Raw genomic sequence first — 27,920 nt, 5'->3', positions numbered from 1 at the left:
GTGGGTATACCTTACCTTATGGAGACACAATGTCCCCACAACGTTTCCTGGTCCCCATAAGGGAAAACTCGATTTAATAAACATCTGTGACTGCAATGAAAAAACTAAAAATGCAAAAACTCTTGTATTTTGTTTAGTTATGTATGGTTAGGGCAGGGTGGGGATTAAGGTTGTCATAGTTAGTGTTAGCATTTTCCCATAGAAATGAATCAGCGGTCCCCATAAAGACATGTTTATCCGACGTGTGTGCGTGTGTGTTTGTGTGTGTATGTATGTGTGTATATACAGCTCAAGAAAAAAATTTAGAGACACATAAGAATTTTAGCTACATTTATTTCTCAATTTACTGGTATACTTATGTGTGAAATATACATTTTTTTATGAACTTCAACCAGGTCCTTCCCTGCTTCTCATTAATGAAGGGCTTCTTCCTTGCTTTATGGGACTTCAGTCCTGCTTCTAGGAGCCTGTTACGAATTTGTCCTAGCAGTGCACTTCACACCTGCACTTAATGATTCCCATTCCTTTTGAAGGTAACTTGATGTCTTCTTCCGATTCTTGCAGCACTGTTGGAATAGTTAACAGTCATCCATTAGAGAGTCACTTCTGCCCTTTCCCTGGCTGGTTTCCGGTCACTGCCAGTCTCTCCCGTTTCACCTTATTCTTATGTACTACGGTCTTTGAACCTGGAAGCAACCTGCTGCTTATCATAGCCTTCTGGCAGCAGAACCACGATTAAACCAGGATTTAACGATGCAGATTCTTAAAAAATATGTCTCTTAATTTTTTCCAGATCTGTATATGTCTGTCTTCACGACGAAGGGAGGCGGTCCAATCCCAGTCTCCACATCTCCTTCGGAAACATCCCCCCCCTTTGGGCCCGCCCCCTCTCCTTATCTCGCTCTGTGATTGGCTTCTGCCAGCGGTTACGGCTCCAGGGTTCCTCCCCTTGATAAATGCAGAGAGGAGCCTGGGCCCCACAGGGTTTTAGTGGTCTTCATCACAGCTCTCCCCCCCCCCTCCCCATTTTCTGTTTTTTGGGCAGATCAGTGGCGTGTGACTAACGTTGGGATGCAGACTGAGGCACCCCGGCCCCTTTGATCAGCATTCCGCGTAACGGCTAAAGAATAAAAGGGAGAGAAAGGATGCTAAGAGGAAATAATTGTGTTTGTTACAGCTTTCCATGCTTCATCAGATCGGAGACGGCTGGCTAATGGCTCCGATATTCAAGGCACGTATAAAATTAAGGATTAGTTATTCCGAAAAAGCCCGGAGCAAGGCTATGACTGGCTCCTCTGACAGAGACACTCAGTCTTTTAGATATCCCTCCTCGATAGCTGACGTCGAGATCAAAATCTTAATGACACATTTCTCCGCTTTCATAGTAAATATGTCTCCCATATGATGAGCTGCAGGAAATTATAAGGCAGATGATTGTGTGCAGATATGCAGACAGAATTTCCGCATCCTTTTCAAGTCGTTTCTTTGTTCAAAAAATAATTTTGAATCGGAGCCTTCAAATACTATGATCAAATTAAAGCTACTGTTAAATCCCCCATTTCTTCCCCGGAGGTGAGGGAAATACAGATTTTTATTTTCTTTATTTTGCAAACAGTTTCAGAGGTGGTAGGGAAATCCGCAAATGTCCTTAAGTTAGTGCTTTGCCATAGAGTGAGAGGGACCTTGGATGTGATGTATCTGGTGCAGGTTTATGAGGAAGGCTGAAGAGCAGATTAGTTCCGTATTTAGGTCACAAGCACAAGCGCGGGCCTCAAAGAGGAGTCAGATGCAGATGAGAAATAAGCACGCAGCAGAGAGAATGCTGCTGCATCAGTCTTCTGTAGGCCTTTGTGTTCATGCTGTCGCAGTTTTAGAAAAAGGAGGATTTGGCAACTAAACAATACCTTCAGCAACAAAAAAAAGCCCTCATCCTGACAGACTGTTCCTATACTTCGGAGGCTTTTTGCGTTCTCTGTATTGTATATCAGCATGCAAACTCTTTTAGAGAATGTATGGATTTGCTCATTGACACTTCGCCAGGCCAGGAAATAAGTTTTGAGATCTCAGATCAAAGTGGGACGTCATCGTCTGTTTCATCGCGCACCAGCCCCTAATTTTGGCGGAGGATTTGATGTCTCACGCCATCTAAACTGTGATTACAGAAGGAATGGAGCTTGTCGTCTCGAATCAGACTGCTCTTAAGTCCTCCCTTTGGATTGATCTTTGTGATTACTCCTCTTCAAATGCTCGCTTTAAAGTTAGATGAACTGTCTTATTGGGAGAATGATACATTGTTAAATACTAGAGAATGTAATTGAAACTATGTAATTACAAATGTGGTTAATGAGTTGGGGGTGGGGGGGTGAGCAGGCTTATACAGATTGAAAGTGATTCCCTGTTTCCAGGTTAAGTAAGTACAGCGGTACTTTAATTTAACAGGAAGATAATTAACAAACAATGTCTTGTTGTACTAGGGAAAAATCAATGGCTACTACAAAAATTAAAATTAACACTGTTCTCTTCAATTATGCCGAAAGTTTGGCTTTTTGTGTGTTTATAAATAAAGGCTCCGGGGACACAGACGTCTTCTTGTCAGATGCATCCTGAAATCAAACGTCTGTGACTGGAGCTTCGATCAGGGAGGTGTCAACGTTCACCATGGCTGGGGGGTGTCCTGCACCCAAATCTGAAACCAAAGCTGTCAGTTTGCAAGCAGAGTCACAATGAAAATACTATTTAATATGCACATAATAAGTGGTCTTTCTTACACAACGGGGATAAGTCAAAAAGACGCAAGTTTCCAGTTTTATTTGTCACATATGCAAACATACACCGTACATCTTTGTAATGAAATGCCATTTAAAAACAGAGAAATGTGTTTCTGTGGCAGTTTGCATGGAACGTTAGCGCTGGTGCGATACCTGTCCTCCATCTCATTTTGCACGCCCAGCGCAAAGTGACAATGCGAGAGTCGCCCGTCCTCAGCTTTTCCCCCCCGGCCGCCGGCTGCCTCGGTGGTCCCCCCCCCCCCCCCCCCCGCGTTCTCACTTGCACGCGCTGAGCTTCTCGCTGGCTGATGCTTCACACAGATCCGCCCTGGATGATAAATTAGAAGGAATAGCAAAGGGAACGACACTTCATAAAACCCACAACCAGTTTGCATACCGCTCCAATGTATTATGCAAAAATTCTGCTGATCTCGCTCAGTCGAAGTCAGACGAGACAAGAAAGGGAATTTGGGTAAGAAGGACATAAGAAGAAAAGCCAATTTACAATAACTGGGAAAATGTTTACAGGTCAACAAAGTGAATGGTATCTTGATTTCTTGAAGTATCAGTGAAGAAACTAATCTGAGATACAGCAGTTATTTTATTCCACAGGAAGAATCACCCCGTCACAGTGTGATTTAGGTTTGAACATCTCCTTCCCCAACCTGCTTACTTGCATGGCAAGGGGCTCCAACCGAAACCTGATGCTAAGTATGTTGAGTATTAGCTAAGATTGGCATGCTTGCTGGAGCTGGTTCCTGCAGCTGAAAGAGGTTTCCTGCAGATCCTGACACCTCCCCCACACCCTGTCTCTAACACCAGCAACCATCGCAAATTAATCTATTTAAGGCTTTGATGCAATGGAAAAACTGCTATATGCCTTAGCCTTGGAAGGATCTCCCGTGTTTTTTTTGGTCAATACCACAGCAGCTGCTGAATGTACCTCTGAAAGCTTAAACTGAGAATGAAAGATTGACGTTTAGTGTAACTACGAACAGGCAAAGTAAATATTTCATTAACTCCATAAGCAAATGTTTTATGGATAACAGAAAAAAGCCCCTGGTAATGTGATAGCTACTTATAAATTATAACAGAAGCTTTGGAAACAAGAGTTCCATGATAGGCCATGCAGAATGACACAAAAATGCTGGATCAACTGATAAAATGTGGTTTATCAATTAATCAAATAGTTTTATTTAAGGGGAAAACTATTTTTTTTACTTTTAAAAGGGGGGCAGTGGTGGCCTAATAAGGAACGTGGTTGTGATCGATATATATATCATAACTGGAATATTCCCTCTGTTATAGGACATGCAGCAGGAATGCAGCATGCAGGCAATAATAGACAACTGCTAGTTTCTATGCAGAAACTGAATGATTAGATACATAAAACCGCCCGCCCAGTGGATTTGAACAGAAATAGGGCCACTGTTTGTGCGTGGACCCTGGTTCTCTCTGCGTGCTGCTACCCAGACGCTGGTGATCCACCCCTGAAACCACAAAGGCGTGGAGGATGCAGATAAGCACTCGCTTGTTGTTTCGGATATGCCATTTTGCAGAAGTGGCTTGAGAACCGGGGGAGCTACTGTGCACCACAAAACTGACACATACATACGATAAGCCATAACATTAAAACAAAAATTAAAGAAATAGTGTAGGCCCCCCTCGTGCCCCCAAGACAGCTCTGACCTGTGGAGGCATGGATGCCACTAGACCCCTATAAGATCCACAACCCTGTGGTATCTGACACCAAGACATTAGCAGCAGATCCTTTAAGTCCTGTAAGTTGAGAGGTGGGACCTCCTTGGATCGGACTTGTTTGTCCAGCACATTGCAGAGATGCTCGATCGGATTGAGATCTGGGGAATTTGGAGGCCAGGACAACAACTTTGAACTCTTTCATGTTCCTCAAACCATTAATGAACCATTTTTGCAGTGTGGCAGGCCACATCATTCTGCTGAAAGAGGCCACTGCTATCTGAGAATAATATTCTTACAAGTGGGCTGCACTTGCTCTGTAACAATGTTTAGGTAAGTGATACATGTCCAAGTACCACATGAATGCTAGGACCCAAGGTTTCCCAGCAGAACATTACCCAGAGCATCACACTGCCGCTGCTGGCTTGCCTCCTTTCTGTAGTGCATCCTGATGCCATCTCTTCCTTAAGTAAACAACGCACACGCACCCAAACTAACGAGATCAATCACATACATGCGACATTACAGCCTATTGCTCCATGGTCCAGTAGACTGTAAGCTGTAATGCACTGCGTGTTCTGGCACAACTTCTTCAGCAATTTGTGCTACAGGATCCTGTGGGATAGAACCACACAGGCTACCCTTGGCTCCCCATGCAATCAGTGAGCCTTGGGCACCTTTGACCCTGTTTCAAGTTCACCAGGTGGCCTTCCTTGGACCACCTTTGGTGGGTACTGACCACTGCATACCTTGGGGATGCTCTGACCCAATCGTCTAGCCATCACAATTTGCTCCTTGTCAAAGTCGCTCTGATCCTTACACTAACACTTACTGCTTCCAACACATCAGCTTCATGAACTGACTGTTCACTTGCCTAAGGTGTCACTGGAATGAGATAATCGATGTTACTCACTTCACCTGCCAATGGGTTTTAATGTTCTGGCTGATTGGCGTAATTTATATTAGATGATTGATGTGATCAGTATAGTAACATAACTATATAGCTGTATCAGTATTTTTCCATGGTGAGTGAATTATAATCATAGCTTTCTTGCTCTTGCTTAATAAGACGGTGCGCCTGGTGGGGTTGTGAGTTTTTGCAGCAGCATGTGCAGCAGTAACACTTCTCTCTGCAGGAGATGTTTTGCCCTGATTACCATTAAAGTTCATGCCTAGAAAATGTCTGTTTTATACACCTGCATAGATCGCACGTATATATACTGATCAGCTATAACGTTAAACCGACCTACCTGATGTTCTGTAGGTCCTCCTCAAGCCACCAAAACAGCTCTAACCTGTCGATGCATGGACTCCACAAGACCTCTAATGGTATCCTGTGCTTACTGGCACCAAGACGTTAGGAGCAGATCCTTTAAGATATGCCAGTTACTAGGTGGAGCCTCCATGGATTGGACTTATTTATCCAGCACATCCAACAAAAGTTTAATGGGACTAAGATCTGGAGAGGCCAAGTCAAAACTTTGAACTCTTCTTCATGTTCCTCAACCCATTTCTGACCATTTTTTGCAGTGTAGCAGCGCACAATGTGCTGCTGAAAGAAGCCATTGGCATTGGAGAATACCGTTGCCATGAAGGGGTGTTCTTGGTCTGCAACAATGTTTAGGTGGGGGGTAATGTCCACATGAATGCCAGGGCCCAAGGTTTCCCAGCAGAACATCGATAGCCTTTGTTCCCCACATGCATCAGTGAGTCTTACGCGCCCTTGAATGCATTGCTTGGTTACCAGTTGCCTTTCCTTGGATCATTTTTTGTAGGTACTGACCACTGCATGCTGGGAACACCCCACAAGACCTGCCATTTTGGAGATGTTCTGACCGTGTTGTCTAGCCATCACAATTTGCATACCGCTCCAATGTATTATGTCATAGTCGCTCAGATCCTTACACTTGCCTGTTTTTACTGCTTCCAACAGGTCAGTTTCAAGAACTGACTGTTCATGAGGTGTCCTAAGGTGTCGTTGGAATGAGATAATCAATGTTACTCACTTTACCTGCCAATGGGTTTTAATATTATGGCTGATTGGTGTATACATATGTTATACAATATGGCCAAAAGTATGTGGATGCCTCTACTAATTAGAGAAACTGCCAAAATTAAACCAGACCTATTGATAACACAAATATATAATTTTATACAGCTCAATGTTCTCGGGCACTCTGTCGTACCATTTCATAGATATCCCACGTGTCTTTTGCGTATAGTAGCGTATAGTATTTTTACCTGTATATTATGCCGATTGCATACATTTTGCAGTGAGCACATATTGAAAATCATTTTAAGCAGGAATTGCATCCGTAAAACGTTTTTGAAAGTGTTTCCCGTCATCCCACATTTACACGCATTTACCTGACATAAAAATATGTTGTTTTTTTTTCGCAAGTTCACGCAGCTTTTTCATTGAATGCACGATGTGCTAATTAAAAAGGCTCTGATTTGGTGAAACATAGTAAGCTCACTGAGGCATAGTAAAGGTAGCAAATTGCAGCTTAATTATATCTGTCAGTTCAGGTAAATCACGCTGAAGTGTGAACAGAATTATTTCACAAACTTTTGAAAAGTCTCACCATCAGTGACGTGGTGTAGCCTCTCATCCAGCTTGACTTATGACAAAATGTTTAATTTCCCTCATAATGTAAACCATGCCCAATATTTAATACTGTCGCCAGTTAGCCTTTTTCCATTTAATGGCTTTTAAGTGTGACTTTAGGGACTGTTGTGCTATTACTTGGTTATAAATATTCATGATCTGCTCAACATATTGGTAGGTTCAGTCCTCTCTGTAGGACAGCTGCATATTCACATAGTTAAACTACTTAATGTGCCCAGGGTTTACGTGGAAAAAAAAGTTGGCTGATTATGAGTGCGAAAATGATGTTTACAACTCCCTTTAATGAGGTTTAAAAATGAAGCAGACATTAACAAACTTAGGTGACTGTCCGCAAATTCATACTGACTGACAAGTTTTGGCCGAAAATGACACCCGTTTAATTCATTGTTGTTATTTTGTTAGCCAATTAAGCGCAGTTCCCTCTTGATCATTTAGTTTGCTTTTTTTGCTTGGTGATTTGTAGAGGTAAAGGCGGGCAATAAAGCGGAGCCACTTTGCAATGAGACTAACCCCTAAGAAGCATTTATGAATGGTTTATAATGAGGTTATTAATTACGGATTTACACTTTATAAATCATTATTACACAATTTTAAACAGGTTATAACATTTTTTTGTTTTATTAATGAGTTACTGCATGTGGCAAAAGGAAGCCTTACTGTAAAGTGGTACCACTATAGCTTTTAAGTATAAGAAGTCACTGAAGTGGTTCTTTAATTTGCAGTCTGAGCTGTTGGAAAGGGGCTTGGATGGGGAGAGACGAATATGACACATTAGTGAAATAAAGCGAGTGACACCACTGCTTGAATAGCGACATAATGAGAAGGCAAAGAGCCTGTGATCCTTCACCCGCACCGGCGTGGCAGCTGCCGTCTGCGGCTCCCATGATTAGAACTGGCATCTAAATCGCATCTCGCACTTAATCGCTTGCCAGGTCCCCTCCGGTGTATCGGAGAACGATTAGCCCCAAGCGTTATAAATCATATAGCATACTGAGCTATAAACGGAGCAGGAACCGTCGCGTGGCTCCAGTCAGATTCCCTTCAGTTTTTAGGATGACCTAAAGGGCCTTCACGCTCCATTGCCGGCGAGACGAGCACCGCGGGGGTCAGCTATCTGCTGTGGACTGGTTCGTCAGCGGCAGAACCGACCAGGATGTAGGCGGTACTGGTGAACAGGATGAATTCATCCTATTGACTGGAGTTAACTAAACACCATTATGCTGGACAGGCAATTCATTATAAAACTCATTGTTATTCATGAGGGCAGAAGTAAGCCTTTGCACCTAACACGTGTACACGTACAAGCCTAGGACAGTCTCCAGCGCTGCACCCCTCAACACAGTACTTAGTCTGACTCACTTAACATCAGGAAATTAGCTACAACCAGCTGTGTAACCTGTAAAATGCGGGCAGGATAAATACCTCGGAATACAATTGCCTGTTTAGCAAGTATCCATCCATCCATTCCAATTCCATAATTACTCACCCAAAACAGAGAATGCGGTGGTGCTTAGCAACTAAACGATGTAAAAGAAAATTACAAACACCCTCCTCAATGTTGTGGAACAGCCCAAATAGGTTTTTTTTTTGTGTTGGCATTCACCAACACAAAACGTGTGCCGACATCTTTGGCTCCACCAACTGTAACGTGCACGGCAAGGATATCACCCCTCAAATAACAGAGAGGTGAATGTTTTTTGAAGCCATTTTGAAGTTTATTTACTTATCAGATTATACGTTTTATAGCTGTCAAGTGGAATCCAGCAGATTTGACCGTTCTACTGTCTAACTCATGAAGCAGCAAGTGGCGTCACAGAACCACTGAATACAACAAAGACATTAATCTCTTACAAACTATGACTGCCTGGAAGACTTACTTTGACATGTTCTGTTGGTCTGGATTCAGCAAAGTTCTGCCTGATTTGTAGGTGTGATGTGTGGCTCTGCAGGTTAGGATACTGTGGCTGTGATCAGAAGGTTGCTAGTTCAAAGCCCAAGGCCAGCATACTGATTTGGGTTCTTGAGCAAGGCTCTTAGCCACCAGTTACTCCTGGGACTGACTGATTGACCCCCACTTCATCAAAAAATGTACATCACTTTGGATAAATGTGTCGCTAAATAAATAAAATGCGCTGAAGCTATCAAGAATCATAAGCATGGTGATTTTATGTTCAAACCTCGATATGTGGTAAGAAGACATCGGAAGCGATAGGATGTCTATTGTACCATAGAATGGCTGGTTGTATCGTTTTAAAAAGGTCGAGCCCTTTTACAATCACTAAGATATTTCCCACCAAGAGAGGAAAAGAGCAATATCTCTAAACTATTAAGGAGTTAATTGCTATTATATTCATTACAATATGCAAATCAGAACATAATGGAAAAAGTCAATATTTCAAAGACACCGTGGGCCTTTCTGCTAAAAAACACTGATCGCGGTATCAGTTAATTAGCAACTGAACAAGCTAAGTAATTAGCAACATGCAAATTGTATTTAATATGAGTCTATTTAGCCCCCCTGCATACATGACAGGGGCTAAATTGCAAAAAATCCCAGTGCATAAATGGAAATAAACCTTCGTGTCTGATCTTCTCGTGTTCATAGGAATGGCAGTCAATTAAGTTAATCTACTAATATGTAAATGTTAGTAGGTCAAGCCTTGCATTGTGTGCTCGTCCAGGGCGCCTCTGCCTTCAGAAATGCCCCGAACGCTGTCTGTAATCTCCATTTGTAGGTCCTGCTTTCTCTTATAGTTTTTTCGTTTTTTCCAGCCTGACAACGAAAACTGCTTTCTGAGTCATCCAGCAGTATCTCAAAACTGAAGCTAACTTGTTATTAGATTGGCAGGGAAGATAGGTGAAAACGCGCCCTGCTGTGTTTGAGGATCAGGCCTGGAAACATCAGAGCTAAGCAGGAGCCCTAGCTTTCGGGGTGCCAGATGAAGACCACAAGTCTGCAGAACCCGCTAGCGGGATCAGTCGCATGCATGCAAACATTCCAGTGTTTTGATTGTGCATGTGTATGTATATGTATACGTTTATATGCGCCCTGCGGCCACAGGACGCTGCGCAGGGCGGGGAGTTTGTCTTTCATGGCATCTCTTCAGTAGCGTCGAGATGCTGTCAGGAAACACTTAGCTGCTCTCTGGCAAAGCCACATCTGGAAACTTCAAACCAGTGAAGCTGGTTTCTGTGCCGTTCTGAAATGAAGCCAATTTTACATATGTTCATATGTTTTTGGGGTGCAGTTCTTCCCCTCTAATTTCATCTGTACCGACTCACTGACTCGAGTTACAAATCCTTTTTAGGATTTAACAAAGGGTGATTTTACACAGTGAAAATGTAGCAATACAAAAGCAAAGATTCGGGGCTGGGAAAAATATTCAGGAAGTAGCAGCTGAAAACACGATACAGGATTATAATGAAAGGGGCACAAGGCGTCAAACCCAGAAAAGCCAACAGACGAAACTGGCATTGAAAGTAAATGGACGTTTTTAGCATGTTTGAAGAACCTCAGGTCACTTATCATTCATCTCTGCAGCCTTTAAGCGATGAGACCAAGGTAGGCTACTGTCTAAAGATGGTTCAGTGTTAGAAACCTATTCTGAAACATTTCAAGTACAGTAAAACATCGGATTGCGAGCATAATTCGTTCCGGAAACGTGCTCGTAATCCAAAGCAGTCATACATCAAAGCGAGTTTTCCCATTAGAAATAATGGAAACTCAGATGATTCGTTCCACAACCCAAAAATAATCATTAAAAATGATTAATACAAAATATAAAGTAAATATACATAAAACAAATTAACTTGCACCTGAATCATGGATAGTGTGAGGGAGACAAGAGAGAGGAGAAAAGGAGGGTCATTTTGTAGGACGACTTTCACTATAATTAATGGAATCACTGCTGTCTGTTGGTTCACTAGATTCTTTTTCTTTTTGTGCGACTTTAATAAGGATCCTATCCAATGACAGCTGCTTTTGCCTCCTTTTCAAATTCGCAGAAATGTGGACATTGCATTGTCGTTAAACAGATTCATCGCTCACACTGCTATGCCCTTATTCAGGTGGTGCTTTTCTACTACATTTTGACTATACGAGTGAGACACGCAGACTCAGACCGAGCATGGGAGACAATTACCCACAATCCTGTAGCGAGAGAGAGAGAGAGAGAGAAGAACCATCGGCTCACTTGTGATCATGTGATGCTCGGCAGACAAAGCATATACATAATACTCGTATTGCAAGACCTCGCTCGTTTATCAAGTTAAAATTTATTTAAAAATTTTGCTCATCTTGAAGTTGCTGGAGAGAGGGAAGTCTGGGCCTCCCTGCTGAGACTTCTGCCCCCACGACCCGACCTCGGATTAACCGGGAGATGATGGATGGATGGATGGATTTTGCTCATCTTGAAAAACACTCGCAAACCAAGTTACTCGCAATCTGAGGTTTGACTGTATTTCTCAGGGAGATGTGTAGAACCAGAGGAAGTTCAATTGTCGAAACAGTCTAGATGTGAATGTGTTCAAAATAGAATGTTTTCACGAGTAACAGCACATAAGACTCAACAAGGAAGCTTATACATTATTACTTATAAGATTGTCTTAAATCCCTGATCCCTTCCAGAGTCCTGGGACGTGCCTCCCATTTACTCTGACCTTGTATTGGAAGAAGGGTGGACAAGCAATTCAATTCAATCCTTCATTGTCATATGTACAACTACGAGTACCATGTACAATGACATGCTTACTTGCATGTGCCCCTGCAGACAGTAAACATAGACAAGACGACAAAAAAAATAAAATAACCTGTAAAGTGTTTGGTTGAATTTCTGTTTCTTTTTTAAACTGAAGAACAAAATCAAAAAAACATAACAATCAAACACACATTTATCACTGTGACATTATCATATAGTTAAAAATGGAGAAAAACAAAAGTCATTAGTATATAGGTGTCAGATGTGACTGTTGGTGCAATTTCTCAGGTGTATGTTCATCCATCATACTTGAAAAAGTGGAGTGCAATAATTTGCATGCATAAGCTGATTTTATCATTATTGTACTTGCACGTTAATTCAATTTGCATGTTAATGAAAACTATGCACGTTTTACTCCAGTTCGTTAGGAAAAAAATGCTTATTTAAAAGCTGGACAAGTGCTTCAGGCTTTGTTACTTATTAGAGCACAAATTAAGAACAGACCAAAAAAGGTGTAATGGAGTTTGAAATGATATGCATGCATATTCATACAAGATCAACATTTGGAAAAATAAACGTCCTAGATATAGATACCCTCTGGTCTTTCATTTTGCATGTTTTATTCAATAGCGTGCACACGTTTGCCCAAAAGGCATGAGGTGAGAGTGCAGAGGCTGCAGCTTAACCCTCCTGCAGAAATAATGTGACTGAAGGGGAATCTCTTGCATTGAAATGCAGATGGATATAGATTCTCATGCAAAACATACATATGAATCAATTCTAAATATGAATTAGGCATTTCAATGGTTTAAAGGTTACACTTTTATTAGGGTTGTGCTGTTGCTTTAAAGAATAATATCTAAACTAATCTAAACAAATCTACTAGTTAGCTTTTAATGGTTAGGTATCCAGAGGGGTGCTGTTAACTCCTTAGCCTGTTCAGTCGTTTGTTTTATTTGTCCCTTAATTTCAGTTTTGTCAGGTTTGCAGTAGATCAGAAATATTTGGAGGTGCTGGTGATGTGTAACGCAGGCCCTGTGCGGGTGCGAGAGTAGAGCCGCCGCCCCCTGACTGAACGCCATGAGCCCAGGGGCCCCCAGCGGGCTGAACCAAAGCCTTTCCCCTGCAGGTTCAGGTTCGAGCCAGACTGGCTCATGCTGACTACATCGCATTACACACTAAAGAAAAGAAAAGAAAAGAGAAAAAACTCACTCTCCAGCCACCTGTGGCGGCACACAGGAAAGCCGTTTACCCCCCCCCCCCCCGCTCTGAATATCTCCCGTGTTCCGGTCCTCCCCACCCAGCGAGGACGCAGAGATAACACACCATGCCACACCACACGGCACGGCCTGTCCTTCAACCGTTCCGGACTCTTACAGCTCTGAAGCAAACAAATGTGAAAATGCGTCGCATGGCACAACCAGTCAGCAAAGGGTCATTTCACCGTTTTCTTTTGCTTTAGCAGATGTGTTTATCCAAAGCAGTGTCAGACAGGCCCCTGGAACAGCTGGAGGTTAAGGGCCTCGCTCAGGGGCCCCGTGGTGACATCACTCTGCCAACCCTGGGATGTGATCCGGCAACCTTCCGATCACGGTGTCCTAACCCAGTGAGCCACACACCGCCCCCAAATTATAACACCAATTTCCACAGCACAAACGAATAACATTTTAGCTGTTCTTGCTGCTTCCAGCCTCCGTCCAAGCTTGGAATTAATGCATGGCTGGACCATATTTATTTTGACTGCATTAAACGTAACCTCACGACAAAATAATAATAATAAATAAGCACACACAATGTACTATAACACTAAGTGAACTGCCACATCTTTCCATTAGAGGCAGCATAACGCCACAGATAGGCTCTGCTTAATCAGAAGCGTTTTTATTTAGCTCTGATTAAGCGCAGAAGATTAATTGGATCTCAACTCCCACTCACATCCAAAGGTACACACATACTCAATTAAAAATAATTTATACTAACTAATGCAGGCAGAGATTTCCTATTAAAATGTCTTGGATTTTCATTTTTTATCAGCAGGTATTATCTAAATTACAAAAAACAACTATATTGTTTTTTTTCCCCTTTATTATCCAGTCTGGTTTTTTTTTTAAAAAAAAACAAAGTGGACTGGTTAGTATCTATACTCAGAAACAGTTTATTATATATTAAAAATAAAACATGTAGTTTGGATGAAAATAATAATAATGAGGGCAATATTTGTCTAGATCCCACACAGTCTGCTCAGATTTTACGAACAAACGGCTCCTGCTTCCTGTCTGCTTTCCCAGCTCCCACAAGATCGGCCCGATAAGACCGACTGTCGTCTGGACAGCCTCACCAGATCATAGGTGAGGCTGATCCAGGGATGAGCAGGCCAGTTTCCCCTCTGAGGTATAGCTCACCACACATGGCTAGAGCAGGCTCAGTCAAGGACACGGCGTCGGGATCGATGCCAGCCGGTCACCCGAGGCAGCAATGCAGCGAGGAATACTCTGGAAGCAGTTCTGAAGGAAAACTCCCCTTGAAGAGGGACGGCTCTGTGCGCTTAACCCTTCGAGGAGGCCGGTGTACACATGTACCTGGATGTGACTGTAGATGTTAGTGTCTCCTGGCAAGGGTCTGTCTGCGGATTATTAAGTGGTGTAGCTGGGGCGGTGGGTGGGGGAGTCGTCAGCATCTTGGGTTGTACTCTCTTACATCAGGTACTGAAAACTATAAACTCATTGATAAATTTAGCCCAGTTGCTATGGCGACTGCTTTCACACTTGTTTTCCCCCCCTCAATTAATGATCGGTGTATCTGGGGGCGCTTTACTGCACGGGCTTACCCGGGCAGAAGCCCAGGGGCCCCCACTGAAAAGGGACCTCAACCAACCTTAATTAAGAAAATGAACCCCCCACCCAACAATTTTTACTGTTACCTTCCCAGTCGGCAACTACAGCACCAGAGGAAATCATAGGCCTCTGAAGTTAATAATCCGCTGGTTCAAGCCTCAGGCAGAGTAGTATCCTGTATTGCGTCACATCACCTGGCAGATCATTATCTTGAACCCTTAAGAGTGGTTGGTTGGAGGATGGATAGCGGTGCGACGCACTGACTGACCGTGCCTGCGATCGAGGAGGTCGTTGGTTCAAGCCTCAGGCAGAGTAGTATCTGTTATTGCGTCACATCACCTGGCAGATCATTATTTTGAACCCTTAAGGGTGGTTGGTTGAACCCACTGAAAAGGGACCTCAACTAACCTTATTTAAGAAAATTAACCCCCCACCCAAAAATTTTTACTGTCACCTTCCTGGTCGGCAACTACAGCACCAGAGGAAATCACAGGCCTCTGAAGTTCAAACAGCCCAGGGGTCTCGGACCATGCTGATGTACCTTTGAGAGTAGCAATTCCCATCAGACATTCCTGCTAATCTTTAACGATTTAAAAAAGGGACACCCTATTTGGGTAGCCCACATAAAAGAGGGTATACAGAGCATTTGTAACATTTCAACAACTATTTACTCGAAATGAAACAATTCATATAACACTGGTTGAGTGAGTAGTGAAATTCAGTTACATTATTCTAGAAATATGTAGGTATGTTGAATCGTTACATATACTCTATAAAGTGTACATTCTGTTAAACGTGTACAAAAAGAGAATGAGCTGAACTGAAAACTGTCAACAACGTTGTTGAAACACTACAAACCCTCTGTTTTATCCCATATATATATATATATATATATATATATATATATATATATATATATATATATATATATATATATATAGTATTTTTAGTCTTTCATTGTCAGATTTGACAGGAATTCGTTTAAGCACTTCTCTATCTGGATAAAGGTTTGTCAGAAATATGCACACGCACATTCATATAATTGCTGGCATGTTATTACAGACTTTTTATGGCTTGGGATATATGAACAGTTAAATAAGTAAATAGACAAACAAACAAACATAAAAAATTTTTTATGATGAATTAGAGGGGAGGGACCTGCCTGTAGACGCGAGTGCTGTGCCAGCCTTCGAATTATTTCTGGAAAAATCTTGTTTCATTGAAAATCTTTGACTGCAAGCCAAACAGCTATGTGAAAATTTTCTAAGGACAGGGCAGCCTCTAAGGCCATTTTGGCCGAAAGCCATTAGCATCTGTAATTGCTGTGCTGATCTGGGATCTGATCGATGACTTCCATCAGACCCTGTTTGTCGCTGAGTAGTGTGCTTTGGCGACAGTACCCTGTGAGGTGGGTGGGATAGGCATTCATCCCTATGATGGTTAATTGCCTAGCCTCTAGCTAGCCATCTCCCTTTCCCTGTGAGTAAGAGGGAGCCCCCACCACTGACCCGACCAGGGCCCCCCCTGACTTCAAAGAGCGCAGAGAACGAGAGTGACACAGGGGGCGCTGTGTACGGACAGCGGTCTAGACAGCCAAATTTGAAACCGTTCATTTGAATTTCAAATGTGCTGCAATGTTAAAAGAGAGGGGGTGTTTCCCCTTTCATCCCACAAAAGGGGGGAGGTATGCCTATGACTCTGAATTGGCAGCCAAACAAGCAGAAGGAGTGTACCGTCTGTGCCTCTTTCTCAGATGCCAACGAGGACCGAAGAACGTCGCCGATCTTCACAAGAAGCCGATGAGGTCTTCCGCGCCACACTAACGTTTACCGGGGGTTTTCCCGGCATTTCAGCTAATTATTAATTCGGTTAATTAATTAACTGCTTTGAAAAATCGCAATTACCCTCTCTCACTCCAGTGCTAGTGAACACATAAATATATCTGAGAGCAGAAAAATGCATGAGTACAAACCCCACGGTGAATTACCATTTAAAGACAAACGTGCACTTATACACAGCTGCTTCTGCTGTTTGTTTTGGGTTACTCTGCTCTTGTAAATCATGCATGTTTTTTTTTTTATTAGGAAAAAGAGACAGCTGAAAATGTGCAAGAGTGCATTTCATGCAAAGGAGCACTGCGGGATTCAGATTGCTCGTTCTCAGGAACATGCAGAAACAGCACAAAACCATCGCAAACCCTAGATATAATAAAAGAATACGTAATTAAGAGAGACCACTTTCCTAAAGTCAAATGTTTTTTAAAACTAAAAAAAGACATTTTATTTTTACATCAGAGTAAATCCATCAGCTAATTTATATTCTATTTATATTCTAAGAAAGCTTATAGAATTAATAAAACTGTGGTCTAAGTGTGGAGAGAGGAAGCGGCGCTGAAAGACGGCTAAATGGATTTCCTTTCTAATACGTACTTTTTATAACGGTTTTGACTGAGGATCATTATGCCTGAAAGGAAGAGCGATCCACCCAAATCAGAGCACAGTGGGGTACGAACGGGAAGCCCAACGTGACGCTCTTGGGTTTCATTATACGGAACGGCTGTCTTTCTGGAGGTGTCTTTTCCAGTGCCTGAAAAGACCCCGTTTGATAGTCAAACTCCCGTAAGAGCCTATATAAAACAAACAGAGTGTGTGTCAATGGTTTTATACTGATTGATGCATTCACAGTGCCGTTGTGCAGGGCTATGGAAGGAGATGATGTCATCGAGAAATCGGCAGGCCATTATGCGAGAGTGGGACCCCATTCTGGCGGTTTGAAACACGGAATATCTCAGTCTTCCTTTCCTCCTTCCTTTGAAACTTCCCACCCCCCCTGGCAGCCCCCCCCCCCCCCCCCCAAGCCCATGCTGACTTCTAAACACCATTAATCTGGGCTTCATACAGCTCCAGTGATAAAAGACCGAGGACAGAGTGCAAATCCAGTAAGACGGCAATCCTTTACGAGTCACGCAACGCGGCGTTTTGTTGGACCCCAATTATAAGGGTGACGACCGGCACTTAGCCTTTGCCGAACACGGCCTGCGTTGACAGGCTTCCGGCTTCCGTTAGAGCCTTTTTCGATTTCCCACCCTGCTCTCTGCATTTTCATAGTCAGAGTTATGTTTATGTTTTGTCAAAAGTTCAGGAATGACTGCGTGGTATGGGGCATGTAGAGGGAACTCCCAATGGTGTCCAAGCTTTATGGGAACAGCTACATTGTATTTCTGTATATCCCATCATGCTCTCTGTTTATAAGACATGCATATAGAGATGAGGGCGCAGCTTGGGGTCTGAGTGCAGGGACAGCCATCCATCCAGCACAGAGACGAGGCTACTCTGATGAGCACGGGATTCGAACCCGCGACCTTCTGAACACAGGCAGAGAGATCTAACTGGCTGAGTCACACACCACCCCCACATGTAAGTGCTAGCATGCATCATGAAAGGTGGACTTGTTAAACATACATGGTCCCATAGTAGAGGAACACGAGGATGTATGTTTTCACATGTAATTCCATGTCTCTCAGTGCATCTGAGCTCCGGTCTCAGTGCTGGGCAGCCAGGAGAGAAGAAACAGCCACGGCCTATTTGAAAACTACATAGCTGCCTGGTGAGGTTTTCTTATATTATCTGTAATGTCAGTAAATAAGGACACGCCAAACTGCTGTCATGTGACAACCAGAGCATTCAAATCCATCTGTCTCCTGAAACAGACATTTTAAATTACGATAGGGGGAGATTGTGATTGTGGTCCCAAGATTAGGACTGTCAAGTTAATGTCCATTCGTCCTCTCAGCACTTATCAGTCTGGGTCACAAGTTGTTAGGTTAATGTCTTCAGATTAGTTGGACAACCGTATCCGTCTATTGGTGTTTAGTTACCAGCACATAAATCAGGTATAACTTAAAGTACAACTTCAGATGATAGTGATGACATCCAGTAGGATGTGCTTCAAAATTGCAATAACAGGCCTTTAAAAACCAATGGTGAGTGGCATGAATCGTGTTCTGTCTATAATCAGCTGCCTTAACCCATTTCCCACTGGTTAGATTTTTTGGTTCCGGTTGGGATCAGCTAGGCCGTGATTGTGAGTGTGACTCCACCCGTCTTGGGTTTCAAAGCCTCATTTCATCTGACTCTATTTCAAAGCATCAGGAACCCAACAAATCAGATTTCTAATCATTTATTCCGCTCATTACCCACTATACCTGCATATCTGTATTATATAAAAGTCATAAGTGAATAATAGAAGCTCAATGCCTCCTACTACAACTGAGTCAAACAGTCCCCATATATCGCACCCGAACACATAAAAGAACAGAAATCCAGCCTATTGTAGCCGACCGGAAAAACGGAAATGATTTTACTCCACTACAGTAAATGTGTCGATTATGGGATGTAACACATAGCAGCGATTCCTGAGACTTCACCTCGAAAAAGGTTCAGAAAAACAAGGACAAAATAAAGGTCCCGGGCACAACGGAGCATAGCTAATTACAAAGTAAACGAACACAAACTTTGATCGTGATTCTTCTGCATGCTCTGGACGAGGAATGATAGTTACCCTGAGGAGTAACTCGTCCCTCTCCTGAAACACACATCCAGTGACGTCTGTGGATGAGCTGGTGTTTCACGGCGTATAACGGCGTCACTCCGCAGGCCTGCCGGACGGGAGGCACCCGACCGAACGCGCCCGCGTCTGGGTGACCTCATCATCCCTTTTCTTTGGCGGTAAAGTGATAGCCTATGACTTGGGTTGCATGCTCGGTGTTGGGTGTAGACGAAAGCGATTCTTTGGCCTGCCTGTGACTTGCCAGATGCATTCGGGACTGAGCCGACTTGTGAGGTCACGGGGTGGGTGTGAGATCTGCCGCAAGGGGTGGGTAGGACCGGCGTCACAACATGGAGTCGACGTCCCAGTAGGTGGCGCACTAAGAAGCTAGAATATAAACTAGGGGTGAAACAGAGAGATAGGCAAAAAAAAATGTATATACCTCCTCACTATGACCGTTGGCTCCTCTGGATCTAGCCGACTGACCCGATTTTTTAACCACCTCCCACCCCCCCACCTCTGTTAGTCCAGTCTGGGCCAACTGGGTTTCATTAACTGAGCAACCCAGTGGGCACAGCGCTGGTGATCAATCACTACGGAAAGGAAAAGCACGCCCCAAACCCCTTCCCCACCATGGTACGGTGCCCCCCCTCCCCCCCACAGAGTTAGGAAGATGAAACAGCTTTTGAGAACCCCAAAGCCTTATAAGAAAGGAACTCGGACTACGTCCACAGAATTTTGCCGTCATCCGTGGACATAATTAATTAGACTGGCAAAGCGACTGAAAACGTCATATATAATTAGTAATAATTTGTAAGTTCGGTTTCAGATCGGAGAGAAATTAAACCTGCAAAATCATATGTTGTATTAACATAAATTGCTAGCAGTGAAGTTTAAATAGACAGTTGCAGATTGAAATATACGCAACTGTGTGATTATTGGTAGAAGTTATATTTTTATATTTTGATTGCATGTTAAGTTTTGGCTAATTCTGCTCACTTAAGCATATGAGGCCTGATATTAAAAGTGGAATTAGCTTGCGTAATTGCGCCGATGCACATGGTGCTGTCATTATTCTGTTAAATAACTAAAAAAATAAAAAAAGCAGTATGGTCCTTAAATATTCCCTAGACGGTGAAGTACATTCAGCAGTTCTGCTCAGATCCTCTCTAAGCCACCTCAGATGCCACCATTCAGTACGCCATGGCCCAAAGCTTTTTAAGGATATGGACCTGCCGGCCTGGCTGGCTTCACCATTCCCGGCAGAGGTACCGTCGTTTTACCTTTGAAGGGAGCCGGGGTTTCAGCACTCAGCATCCAGATATTTAAATCCGAAAAATCCAATTTCCCAATTCGGTACTTCACATTAGCTAATCAGCTACATCACTGTTTCTCAACCCAGTCCTAGGGGACCCCCCAGACAGTCCACGTTTTTGCTCTCTCCCACTCCTCTGGGAACAAAAAAATGTGGACTGTCTGGCAAGGAGCTGGGAGGGAGCAAAAACATGGACCATCTGGGGGTCCCCCAGGACCGGGTTGGGAAACACTGAGCTATATGATGCGCAATTCAGCTTCCCAAGCCATTCGTTTATATACAACCATTCCAGATATAGTTCTCTGTGCAGCACAAAACATTATAGTAAATCATTCATAATGCATATTTACAAGTACTCAGGGAGCGGAGATATATGCCTTACGTGTAAATATACTTCTGTTAGCTAATTCTGTTGTGACTGGGCCCTGCCTAACCGGCTCCGGATGATGGCAGCAACCTCATAAATGACTAGGCAGGTCCCAGACAAATATATTTAGTATATGACTGCAATGCTGACAGGCTGGCAAATTTAGCAAACGGCAAAGTGTGCTGTTCCGTGTGTTTACAGGCCCCGTGATTCAGTCTGGCGTGAGTGACGTGGGCTTCCTTCGTAAACCCCCCGGCCGCCCGGTGCCTCAGCCCTCCATACCGATCAGAGGCTGGAAGGTAACCTCAGCGTAAATCTGCACTCTCCTGTTGGAGTCCATCTCCAAGACGTCTTTGGGTCATTTTGGGTCACATCTGGAATGTCAGAGTTTCTGTACAAATCATTTCATCTGTGGGTTATGTGCTTTTTTTTCCTTTTCTTTTCAAGATCACCCCCCCTCCTAAAAGATCCATCTACATTCCAGCGAGGCTGATCTCCAGACCATGGACATTTGCCACATGATACTACATACATGAGCCACATGACCTTGGCATTGTTGGGGCGGGGGGGGCAACAGGAACTGAGAGGAGCAGGGAGGAGCTCTGAAAAGATTATCCAGCAGCCATACAACCCCCCCCCCGCCATGAACATCACCATAGCACAATCATAGTGCTCCTCACTTCACTCTTCAGCATGGATGAACACACTCGCCTTCACGGTCTACACGAGATAGGGGAGAGACTTAATGTTAAATGACAGATAAAGATCGTTGTGACAGATGTTTCCAGAAAAAACTCGGTAAATACAGGCCGGGCCTGCATGTGTTTCACATTACCGGGCCAGTTCGCACAAGAGTGAAGGAGTATGGTCCTTGGAGCGGAGGAAAGAACTTTAAGTAGAATTCACTACTCCTCTGATGGTCCTATACGTGCTGCCTTCGCTTATACACAAGCTGAGGTTATATGCCGCCGAGGACTTGGAGGGAAATAGCCATCCCATCTATTCCCGCCATTTTCACTCTGGCGAGACGTGACCCTGTGAGGGGGTTCTGAACGTGGCCCAGCCTGACCCAGCTGTGGCCCCTCCGCGATTACCCAGCAGCCGCATGGCACGCCGCACGTCTCCAGGGGGCGATCTGCGCTCGTTTAGTAATGGGGTTTGTAGTGGTTCCGGCCAGCTGCTGTGGTCCGCTTTCTCGGGGGCCACCCACCTCAGCGCTGCCTCCGCACTTCCCGCAGCAGAGGCCGTGCCGCTGGGGGGCCCTGGGGGTGAGGGCAGGAAACTGGAGACGGGGGCCCCGCGGCCGCAAAGTGCAGGAGTTTCTCAACCCTGCGTGACGACTCTGGAAGAATGCTTTGGTTGTAATCCCTGGGCGGTCTCAAAACTGTACTTTGGTAAACGTGCTTTTACGTGGCCCTTTGTACTCATTGACAGCAACACCTTTCAGTCTGCGCCTGGATCCACAAAGATGGCGTTTCGCTAATATAATACAGAGTTGTTTCTCAATACCAAGAACGCAAAGATTGTACTTGTGGTTAGTCTTGCTAACTTGCCTCCCAAGAACGAACTTGGGGTGCAATGAATCAGGGGATTCGTCTCGTTCAGCGAGGATACAACCAAGGTATCCTTGATATTTAGGCCGGGGCAAGACCAACATCCGGGGATTTTTACTGTCCTCTGTACTTCTGTTCTTAGTATTGGAACTGGTCTTCCGCAACGGACAATGACGTAAAAGGGGTAGACGAGAACACAAGTTAGGTGAAGCACACACATTGAGAAATGCCCCTCGTTTACCGTAAAAAGCTATGATCTGCTTTAAATTGCATTTGAGTTGTTTGAATTATGTTGTATAAATAAAGTTTGATTGACTGACTGACTGATACTGCGACCTACTGCCATTTTTGCAACATGTGACTCACAAACATTTGCCAATTGGCTCACGACCTCTCCCAACTCCTGCTTTGTATTAATGCACTGTAGGATCTACGGGACAGTGTCCCCCCCCCCAAGACGAGCTATAGTGCTGACACAGGGGAAAGAGGCTTTCCAAAATCTTCTTTAACGTGGCTCAAAACCCAACAAACGCACGCGTCCTTTAAGGACAGAGAAACGTTTGAAGATCCAAACGCAAAGGGTTGACAGCTTTCACAAAGCAAATGTGAATGCGGGGTGGGGGGATTTGCTCCAGTTTTTCTTACAGAAAGTATGATGAAGACCACATGTCCTTCCTGGATATGCTATAAATAACACACGCATGTTTGTTTGAAGTCACATATGGACAACTTATGTGACGTCCGACGTAGAACCTTCCGTCCCAAGCGTACTGTCCCGAAATGTATTGTTCTACCTTCCCGCACAGCGATTGGCTGCACCTTTCCCAGACAGGTAAGCGTGGGAAGAAGCACGTTTCGATCAGTTCGAATGACATGTGCTTCCGAGTGATCGATCGCCGTGGCGATGACTTTACTGCACCGCTCGGCGGCTTGCACGGCCAGATGGCCTCCCTGGAATGTAGGAGCCCCCCCTCGTAGTCCCTGTGACCTCTGCTGACCTCTTGCAGGATTAAAAATCCAACTTTATTTACCAACCCACCCCTTCACTCCTCAACCATCATCCATTTCAAAACTATCAAACAAGAGTTGAATAAGTTTCTGCTCTACAGAAAATAATGCATGATGTTTAATTGTAGGTGGTGAGCAATTGGTATACTTTCCAGTGACATTTCATTATGCCAGTCATATAAGACTGACTCTTTTCAGAGTCCTATAGGAAAAGAATATTTCAGTGGCAGTAGTGGAAGGAGGGGGGTATTTGAAATCACTGCAAATTAGCAGCGACGGGGGATGATTAAATTCCATCACAGACTGAAGTAATTAAGCTAAGAGATGTGGGACATTCAAAAGATATCACAGAGTTTCAGCTGTGAGACAGAGCTTGTGAGTCAGATCGGCCACTTGAAGGAGCTCGAGCAGAAGCCCACCCCTTACACACGAAGGCACATGACATCACCCCCCTCCCCCTTTTTATAATCATGGGGCCAATAAGCACCTGAAAGCAGGCCCCTAATTTGGAGAGGCACTCTCGTAAACAGCCGTCAGCGCCACTTCAAAAACATTTACATTTCCAGTGGGTCCTGCCCCCTTCCTATGTGCCGTAACCCATAAGGCTCAGTGACACATCTCACCCCCACCACCCAGTCTGGGGGTGGGTTCAAAGGAAATCCCTCCAATGAAGAGGTGGCATGGCCCGCTAAATAATATAATACATGTAACATTTACAGGCAATAGATAATGTAAGGAAAGTTTACATTTAGCCATGACAAAACAGGCTTTGCAAACAAACATACAAATTATGTTTGTTGAACACCTGTAATCTTTGATGAACATAAATAGATCATTTTGGGAAAGACTCGCAGAGTGTATTTCAAAAGCATTCATGTGTTTTACATTGAAATCACTGGTGTTTGTGCGTGTGTGTGGATTAGGTTTATATTACTTTGTGCGGCCCAATTGTCCCCCAAAATGAAATAAGAACCTGTGCCTGCAATCAAAATTGAAAATTCCAAAAGTCTCAGATTTTGTATGGTTATGGTTAGGGCTGGGTAGTGTTAGGGTAAGAGTTTTCCACATATAAATAAAGGCAGAGTTCCCACAAAGATACAATTAAAAAACTGTGTGTGTGTGTGTGTGTGTGTATGTGTGTGTGTGGTTATGTATATATTGTATTGTAGGAGGGGTGGCATGGTGGTGCAGTGGTTAGCACTGTTGCCTCACACCTCTGGGAGCCAGGTTTGAGTCTCCGCCTGGGTCACATGTGTGTGGAGTTTGCATGTTCTCCCCATGTCGTCGTGGGGTTTACTCTGGGTACTCCGGTTTCCCCCACAGTCCAAAAAAATGCTGAGGCTAATTGGAGTTACTAAATTGCCCGTAGGTATGAATGATGTGTGAGTGTGCCCTGCGATGGGCTGGCCCCCCATCCTGGGTTGTTCCCTGCCTCGTGCCCATTGCTTCCGGGATAGACTCCGGACCCCCCGCGACCCAGTAGGATAAGTGGTTTGGAAAATGGATGGAAGTATTGTAGGAACTTGTTATTCTGACATTGTGGGGACATATTTTTTTTGGTAAAAAATTCAATTTATAAATGTATAAATATATTTATAAATATCCATCCATCCATCCATTTTCCAAACCGCTTATCCTACTGGGTCGCGGGGGGTCCGGAGCCTATCCCGGAAGCAATGGGCACGAGGCAGGGAACAACCCAGGATGGGGGGCCAGCCCATCGCAGGGCATATGTATAAATATATTATATATATTTATCATATAACTAAAGATATGTGTATTGTGTTTTCTCCATTACTGTGTAGTTTCTGGGTAACCCATAGATCCACATCAACCCCTTCAGCCACCACCATAATCCCAGAGGTGGGTAGTTAAGATCCAGAGAGTAAAAGTCCGGGCCAGGATTTTATTTAAACCAACCAGCTGCGTACTGTGCGACTTTTTATGCTCAACCGGCTGGTTAAAAGAAAATCTTGGTCTGGATTTTACCCATTGGGCCTAGACTACCCAACTGCGTCATCCCTTCACTTTGCATGTACATCTGAAACATTTCCACATGTGTGTGTTTGGCGTCGTCTGACGGACACAGACCACAGACACTGAGGAAATGAAGGCAGGGTACTTACGCCTGGCCGCTGAGACAGCGAGGATTACTAATGCGTCGCGGAGAAGGACAGACTGCGGGAGCTTGTACAGGACACTCACTTCATTTCCCCAATCCATCTAATGAGCAGCTAAGAATTATAATATTTCCCATCGTGCAACTGAAATGAGTAAGATCTCCGCCTTAATTTTTGCACTGGTACGTGTGCACCTATTCATTAACTTTATTAAATATTCAGCATGTTAAATATTTAATCTGTTGTGCTGGCTATATTAAACATTTCATTCTGCTTCATACAAAGACTGGCACGCATTACCCAGTTAACAGCTGTTTCTCGTGTGTATTAGACGCACACCGCGCGTATAATGACAATGACATGGGTATTATGAATACATTAAATACACGGGGTGGCAAAAGAGGGGCATACCAATGGTTATCATGAGTTAACGAAAGGCACAGAAGCTTCTGGAGAAAAAAAATATATATAAAATGCTGTCAGCAAGGTAACAGCAAAAAAATAAACAGGCACAGATACGGACAGGCCGACGCCCACAAAGCAATACAAAGCTCAGGGTCCAATGCGATGGTAAGCTGGGTGGAACTACGAGTAGCAGGCTGCTAGCCCGCTGGGTCAGCGAGGGCGTCTTTGCTGAGCTACCGACATGCAGAGAAAAGGCCACCTACCAGTACTTGCCCCTCCCAAACAGGGAGATAGACAAAGAGATGTGCTGGGTGGGATTAGGGCTCAGGCCCAGCAGGCTGGGGGAGTGGGGGGGCACACCCTGGCCTCAGCTCCCATGTCACTGTGATGCTAATCTCTTTGTCCTCTAATCTGCCGCTTTATGGGACATGACCCCGGGAGATCTCTCCTACACGACTGTTTTCATGCAAGTGTAAAATGACACCCTCACTGCATTTAAGGGTGTGAGACCTTCCCAGAATCCCCAAAATCTTACCTGCACTTTCTTTTTCCAGCTCTGGAACACTAATTTCCTGACTGACTTCAGTCCTCGATGAATTCATGCTTATCTATACGCTTCTTTGGGTTGGTCACTTGGACCGGAATGATGTCATCATGGCACTTCCACTTCAGCAACAGGGGACCGTTACCAAAGTGCCTCAAATTTTTTATTCTGTTAATACAACCGGAAGTTGACATTATCAAGGTAATGATAAACTGAATCAATGTCTATTTCCATACAAATGTACTGTGATATCTTTTTTTTTAGCAAAATTTTATAGTAAACAGTAGTTTTAAAAACAGTTTGCAGTGCTGTAGACACTATAAAGTAAATCGAAACAGTAAATGCATCTAAAAAACGGCCTTACATACAGCATTAAGGGATGAGTTGTTTCGATTAAACAAGCAAAACAATTTTAAATGGAGCACCTGGGGGGGGGGGGGGGGGGGGCAGGGGTCCACTTCATAGATTTCCGTGCATGGAAAATGGGTCGAACGCTTACTAATTGCTCAGACAGGCATTTTGCTGGACGCCTCATTGCTGGAGGCCTCGACTGGCTCTGTGCTATGGGCCTGAAGCCCGCGGGGGGGTTTTGTTTAATGCCCGGTGCATCCTGTTGTCCCCGTCGGGCGTCTAGCACCAGCTCTCCTGCTTTGGCAGCATGTAAAGATGACGGCCGGCTTGGCGGGGGCGGAGTGGCCCGTGAGATACGTGTTGCCGCGTGACACGTACCATTCTGTTAATAAAAATAAAAAGACTGAAATTTACCTTCTTGTAATGCAATAAATTCATATATATTTGAGATGCCCATAAAGTCGCATATATGTATATATAGACAGGTAATCTGTGTCTAGCAAATTGCAGAATCTGTATTATGTTACTCAGACTGTTTGTTCGCTCTTGGGTTTAAACAGCGTAAGCAAATTGCAGCCTTCCAACGACGGGATTTTTGGATCAATGCGCATCTGCTTTGCCCATGAGGATAAGCCAGGTATTTCACCGTTTAAAGGGCTTTAGTCTCTCCCCGGAGCCCAATTTCTGCACTCAGACACAGCTGCCGAGCTTTATTTCCTGTCGTTCAGTCCAGTCCACGGCTCCCCGGGCTCAAACTAAAGGGAGCTGGCTGGGGGGGTCCCGAGATGCCTGTTTAAAATGTCACTGGCTGTGGGAGTCGCGTGGAAAATACCAACCCCACCCCCTGCGATGCGTACTATGGGTCCCAGGCGTTTACGCGAGGGTCCGAGGTGTGAATAAATGTGTGGCTGCCTGGAAGGCAGATCTCTCTGAAACCGCGACTGATTTACAAAAAATAAATAAATAAATAACGGCAGAAATCGATAAAAAAAAAAAAAAAATCAGTGTGGGACCTTTTTATCATTTGGCAAGCAAAATTAATAGCTTTCCAAAACACATCAGATATATTACATATTTAAATGC

At 44.0% G+C, this 27,920-nt stretch overlaps 1 long non-coding RNA gene across 1 annotated transcript in view; it reads right to left on the bottom strand.

The window, feature by feature from the left end:
• Nucleotides 1–360: 360 nt before the first annotated feature.
• The window catches only part of LOC125748364 (uncharacterized), a 104,749-nt gene continuing 77,189 nt past the window's right edge, over nt 361–27,920 (bottom strand). Inside the window, exons 4-5 of the long non-coding RNA XR_007399520.1 lie at nt 26,478–27,219; nt 361–566 (exon numbers count right to left, since the gene is read on the bottom strand). This is a non-coding gene — a long non-coding RNA (uncharacterized LOC125748364). The remainder of the gene's footprint in view (nt 567–26,477; nt 27,220–27,920) is intronic.

This window comes from Brienomyrus brachyistius, chromosome 9 (genome assembly GCF_023856365.1).
Source record: "Brienomyrus brachyistius isolate T26 chromosome 9, BBRACH_0.4, whole genome shotgun sequence".
Classification (NCBI taxonomy): domain Eukaryota; kingdom Metazoa; phylum Chordata; class Actinopteri; order Osteoglossiformes; family Mormyridae; genus Brienomyrus; species Brienomyrus brachyistius.
Note: the sequence above shows the minus strand (reverse complement) of the source record. Positions and strands in the feature narration are given on the sequence as shown.